This window comes from Charadrius vociferus, unplaced genomic scaffold (assembly GCF_000708025.1).
Source record: "Charadrius vociferus isolate BGI_N301 unplaced genomic scaffold, ASM70802v2 scaffold190, whole genome shotgun sequence".
NCBI lineage: Eukaryota > Metazoa > Chordata > Aves > Charadriiformes > Charadriidae > Charadrius > Charadrius vociferus.
This window is the reverse complement of record NW_009646608.1, coordinates 141,953-147,952: the sequence shown is the minus strand read 5'-3', so window position 1 is coordinate 147,952 and position 6,000 is coordinate 141,953.

Below are 6,000 nucleotides of genomic sequence, written 5' to 3'. Positions count from 1 at the left end.
GGTGGTTTGTTTGTTGGGTTTTTTTCGTTCAGGGATGGGCTTTTTGCTGTTTCGTGTCTGCACCTGAAAGTTTTAATGGGAAAGTGGTTCTGGCAAGAGGCTGACAAAAATCACGGGTGTCGGTGTGTCCCCCCCACAGTGCTTCGGGAGGTGCAGCAGCTCGGGGTGGTTTTGCTGTCATATGTGGGGTAGCACCTGTTTGGGGAGCGGTGTCCAGGAGGCCCCGAGCGGCGCTGGGGTCACCTGAAGGGTTTGTCCCCTCCCGGGGCTGAGCGTGTGGTAACGCCAGGCATGGCGCGGCGTGGGGTCCCAGCAGCGTTTGGGTTGGAAGGGACCTTAAAGATCATCTATTTGCAGCCCCCCTGCCACCGGTAGGGGCATCTCCCACTAGACCAGGTGGTGCATCCCCTCCGCCTGTGCGCCTTGGTGGGATGGGGCGGTCACAGGACATTGCTGCAGAGTGATGTAAAAAGTTGTCATGTGGAAATTAGTGCTTTCCTGGCTCGGGCTGGAGCTGTACTTGCTTTTAATGCTATTAACCATCGCTGCGCTATGGGTTTGTTGCGCTTCCTTTGCCCCAAACCGCCCTCAGCCCCTGCCGGCCTTATCTTCTCCCTCTCTGCACATCAGAGATCCTCTGTTTACTCAGAAATGGCAGTGGATAGTTATCCCACTTACTGTTTCCTAATTGCACCCTTACCCCGAAACAAAGTCTGATCCTTGTCTGTGGGTCATACGTGTTTCCTTCAGGATGCCCTAATCTTTCCTACCCAACACGTATCTGCTGGAGATTCCATGTGCCCCTATTTCTCTACAGAAAAATCTTCTCATCCTACAGATCATGTACCTATTTAATTCCTTCTGTTGTTATTGATGTTGGAGAGAGATTCTGCAGGTCTCTTTCAGTGTGTTGCGTTTTACTGACAAGACATGTGGGGACTGAGGGGTTGATTTGCTGGAAAATGTCCAAAGTTGTCCCTATAGAAGATCTCAGAGGTATTTGGAGCAGATGGCAGATGTTCCAGGTTTCATTCTTCCTAACATTTAGCATTATCCAAGACTTTCATAGCTGGAGGAGAGGGAGCAGAACTTTTGACAGACCAGTGAGATTTTTGGGAGAGGCAGTTTCCCCTTGGAGATGGCTGTGAGTTTCTCAGTGGTTACACGGCAAGCCTGGGACAACCCACTCTGCCCTGCAAAGACAAGTGGCGCAAATCTCAACCAGGTTTATTCCACATTCTGCTTCACATTTTCCTTTTTTTCCCCCTGAATAAAAAGAGATAATCACTGATGCTTGGACTATCCTTTGGCGTTTTAGAATTATTGGAAATTTAACTTTGGTTGTATTACTTAAAAGTAAATAGCAAAATGTTGTCAGGTTGAGGGCATGGCTTTACAAAACCATTTTGCTTTTTAGTTTTCATGCTGCTTGCTTCAGCATAAAAGCAGCTGGGGGCATGAGGGCCTTAAACTTGAGCTGTGTAGTCTGTTTAACAAGTAGTTTGACAAAAAAGTGCTGTTGAAGCTTCAACTGTGTGTGCAGTAGGAACCGAAGCCTATGGTTTTCTCTAAGCCTGTGGCCCTACAGGGGTGCTGACCCTACAGGTGCTCCAGGAGTCTTCATTTGGGGCGGCAGTGGGGTATGGGGACCTGTGTCTAAAGCTGGAGAGGGCTTCAGGCAGCACAGCTGTAACCCGCTGGTCAGACAGTATCTTCCATGTGAGACTGCACCTGCAGTTTCTGTTGTAGCTCCTATAGCTCTGCATCAGGTTGGAGCTGGAGCCAGTGTATGACTTTATGTCCTGAAGTTAAAATGAACCTGTGCGTTCGGTTGCGATACAATACTAAGAGACAACATGCCTTTTGGAGTCGGATCGCAAATAAGCAGAAGTACGATAGTACAGCTGTTGAAGTAGCTCCGATAGGCTTTACCTGTATTGATTTATTAGTTGTATCAGGGCAAAGTACTGAACTGGGGCTCAGAGATAGCCGTAACCATGCCCTGCTCCGAGGAGTTTGAGTAATTGCCTCCAGTGTGCTGAGAAGAGAGCTTGACAGAGCCCTCAATATCTGAAGTGGTCAGTGGAAAATATGGGACCTTGAGGAGCACCCAAAGTTGTCAACACCTGTGGTAACCTCCAGTCAGGTGGAACTGATGCATCCTGAGAGCTGTGGCCACTTGAAGTGTGGAAGAGGTGAATGGGTAAGGGAGGACATGTCAGGCAACTCTTCATCTTGGCAGGTCTCAGGTTGGTGAGGACTCTGTTTTTCACTGCCTATTTAGGGAGGCAGTTATGTAGGGGATCTGTCATAGAATAGGCATGACAAATCAAAGCAGAGGGACTGTGATATTAACGGGTCACGCAGAGTGTTCTTCCTACCACTAGAAGGGCAGTTCCCGTGACTGGGAAGCCTCGAGTTTACTTAGGCAAATCGTCCCCCCTCAAAAGCCAAGAAGTGCAGGCAGGCTTGGCTGATGCAGCGCTCGGCTTGTTCTGCATCGCTGTTGAAGTCACTGAGAAGAGAGGAGGCTTCTGCCTCTTCCTCCTGTGCACGCAATTTTGATGCTCATCTTAGCTGTTTGCTTGCAGCTGTCTAGCAGATCTACTGGACCTCTAAAAATGTATTTTCCCAGTTATGAGTAGGTTGAGCATCCTGTTTTGTGGCACAGCTGGTAGTTTTTCCAGTCAGCAGGTGACGGTGAAACATGACAGCAGCCACACATTGCTAGTATTTTTACAAAATCCCAGTTTCTGTGGTTATACTCACATTCAATGGTCACTGATGTTCTTCCCAAACTTTGGTGATGTTTGTGTGGGAAGCTCTGTACACTGAGGCAGCCACGAAACATTTGGTGGTGTCCATTGCCGGTGCTGTAGGCGCTGCTAGCCCAACTGGGCACAGCGGATGAAGCGCAGAGTGTGCCCTTGAGCAGCTGTTTCACTTCGCACAGCAGAGCACCATGGAGAACCTCACCAGCTGGGTGCCCCACGCGTGCCGTTCGCTTTTCTGCGTGGCGCAGGTTGAGATCACTGGGGTAACAGTGTTCTGAGAAGGTGCAGCTGCCGCAGGTCGCCTGTGGTTCTCTTGATCCGGCTCCTCTGCAGATGCAGGTCTATCTCCAGCGCGCTGAATTGTTTCCACCCACTGCTAGAAGAATATGAATGGTTCCTGGGTTGAAATGTCTCACTTTGTCGAGTGAAAGTGGATAGATTTCTGCATCAGGTCACAGATGTGTTGGTGATGATAATTTTCAGTTACCCACTGTTTGGCTGTTGCATTGAGGGTAGCGGTGACTGCAGCACCTCCGTCCTGACTGGAAGTGTTGGATTACGTATAGTGAGTCAGTAGGTGATGACACATTTCTTGCCGTCAGTGGAAATCTCAGATGTGGGGATGATGGGTGTTATGACAGTGTTCAGCTGGGAGTGTGCCCGTGCAGTAGCACCATTCGATGATTGTCATTTTCGCGTCAAAACCCCCTCGCCTGTGGCCTGTGAAATGCTGAGAGAAGGAGGAAGAAGTTTAATAAGGTCTGCACTGTCTCAAGGCCCTCGTTTGTCTAACTGATTGTGTTTCAGGAGGTGCCATCACAGTATGCACGTGCACTTAATTTATCTGGTAACCACAGAAATTAAATGAAGTAAGGCTCCGTAGACTGAAGTGTGGGAGATCTGGCACTGCCTGTGGCTGGGGGGGGGAGGGCAGGAGTGGGGCTGACCCTGTCTTCTGTTGTCCTTCTGCCTTCACTGTAATTTCCACTCACCTGGTAGGCAATTACAGAGGGCTTATGTGTTAGAGTATCAATTAAAGATAGCGTGGAGAATTGAGACATTCCCTATGAAGGTAAATTAACGAATAGTAATAATCCAGTCAGACCCCACTGTTTCCCTTATTGTCCATCTCTCTCTAAATTGAAGACGCAGGAATGCAAGGTTCTCCCTTTTTTTCTCAGCTCCTGTTGCTTAGGGCATAATTGAGCTCTGAATAATCCTGGTAGCTTGTCCTGTTTAGGACTGTTTAGCTCTCTGTGTGGTGTTGTCCAGAGCACAGCAGGCTGGAGCCTGCTCCATGTACCTGCAGTCCACGTGGATTGATGGGAAGTACCAAACTGCGGAAACACGTTTGCCAGGCAGTCCCAAAACCCAGGTGCACACCTCCAGATCTGTAGCATCAGTGGGAACTGGGGCCTTAGGGGAGCCTTAAATCAGCTGTGTAGTAAGGCTGTCCTTCCTTCTAAGGTAGGTCCCATGTTCTGCTTTGTATTAAGAATGCCCCATAAAATTATCTTTGAGAACAGCAAGATTTCTTTAAACGTTACTTTGACTAATTTAGCATCCTGGAATTGTGAACAGCATTGTGAATACAGATGAGTGTAGCCTTGCAGGATTTCAGGCTGGCACACATCTTCCTTTTGTAGAGAAGAAACTGCGGTATAGAGCCTCCAACTATCCTGTCCGTCGCTGTAGAATAACCTGTTGGAGTCCCGAGTCTGATACTCAGTAAATGATAAATTTCTTAAATTTTAGCTGCTCTAATACTGTCTCTTGGAGGGGACTTCAGAGGTACTAAACTATGTTTTCAAACTGGAAAACGTGGTAGCAGCGTGTTGGTGCTGGTGGTTGGCCTTGACTCGGTAAGGACACTGCTTGACCTGTGGAAGCAGCACTGCTTGTATGCTTTAGGTTAGGCGTTTTCTTGATTACTTTCCTAAACTGGGTGCTACGAGCTGTTCTTCATGATGTCACTTTAAATATGTTCTGTGTATATCAGCTTTGCAGACCTCTAAGTTCCCAGTAGTAAACAGATTTATTTTAAAGGCACCGCTAAATGAATTACAATAAGCTTATTTTTTTTTTTTCATCAGGCTGTCTAGATTCATTTGCCCTAACTGTCACTGGAGTATTTAAGCACTTGGTGTTAATTCAGGATAACTTCATGATGTCATACTGACATAAAAAGTTTTAACTGAAATAAGAGTGAGGGTTTCAATATTTACACTTTTGTTAAAGGCAGTGCTTTCACATTTTCTGCTTTCTGAGAGATAAGTGCTCCACAGCTCTTCTGGAGAGCAGATTTGATGGAGTTCTTGTTTCAGCTGCTGTTTCCTGATGATATTTTTTTCCCCTCTTCATTGTTAGAGGCTTTGCAGTTTTATAAGATAAAATAGAAGCTATGGTGTATGTGAGCCCGCTTGAACAATGTCTGCAAGTCATAGTATTTTATTGCTTGTGATCTCCGTTGTGATAGTAGAAAATCATCATGCCTAATCCGTTGAAATTTAGAGTAATCCTTTAAGCTTGGGTCACTGGAAGGTCTGCCGAATGTTTGAGCATGGAGGTCTTATGCAGCTGATGAAAATACTATGGTAACAACAGAGTAATGGTGTGATTTTGCTCCCTCCCTCCTTCCTCCTGCAAGGCTAATTTTTCTCAGGTGCATCTGTTAAATAGAAATACTGGAAGTTGACTAGAGCAAAGGTTTTGTGGCTGTTGGTAGAGTTTTCTTTTTAACTATTTACACTATAACTCTGACGCTAAATATAGTTCTTTAATTCATGTACTTAGTTATTACTCATTTTAAAGAATCTAAATATGTAGGAAAAGTTATTCTGAATAGGAAAAAAAAATATAAAAGAGTCTCCTATCACTGTGTCAGTGCTGTCGCAGCTGTGGGAGTCTTAGAGCTTTCCTAGCAGACGTTTGGGGCTGTCAGAACTGTCTCTGTCTCAGTGGCGTACTCACACACCTCTTAAATACAGTTTGTAAATGCCCCAGACCTGGGGTCCTTTCCTGAAAACAAATTTGAAATCCATTTAGTGGAAGCATCTATGTGTCCACATAAGAACGTTTTACAAGTGGCTTAAATCTAACACAATTAAAGTGTGTTTGCTGAGGAATTTTCAATGTTTAACTAATTTAGAACTAATTAGTTAACAGCACAGTCTTCTGTTTAGGCAAGATTTTAATTTCTTGTTAGGAGTAGAGGGTACAGCCTGGC